Below are 361 nucleotides of genomic sequence, written 5' to 3'. Positions count from 1 at the left end.
GACTCCAGTCTTTACTTCATGTTCCTCAGTGAAAGCACATCGGCAATGTAGGAATGTAATAAACCAAGAAGGAAAAGAAAATTTCATAGGCAGTAAAGCCATAAAGTGCTGGCAACAACATGCTCATGAACAATAGACCAGCACCACAGCTTGTCAAAAGGTGTCACTATAATGGCCCTAACAATGCCAACAGTGAGAGAAGAGGGGTGATCGTGTTGCTGCAGGGGCTTTCCTGGAGATAAGTGGAGAAAAGGCAGAAACCAGCTTCTCGAGATGATAGGCTTCCTTGACTCAGCACTGCTGTGGGGTAACAAGCACTCTGAGCTCTCCATCAAAAGCACAGGATTCCCTCTGAACCACT

The sequence above is a fragment of the Galeopterus variegatus genome, unplaced genomic scaffold, assembly GCF_000696425.1.
Source record: "Galeopterus variegatus unplaced genomic scaffold, G_variegatus-3.0.2 Scaffold28138, whole genome shotgun sequence".
NCBI classification, from domain to species: Eukaryota; Metazoa; Chordata; class Mammalia; order Dermoptera; family Cynocephalidae; genus Galeopterus; species Galeopterus variegatus.
This window is presented reverse-complemented; position numbering follows the sequence as displayed.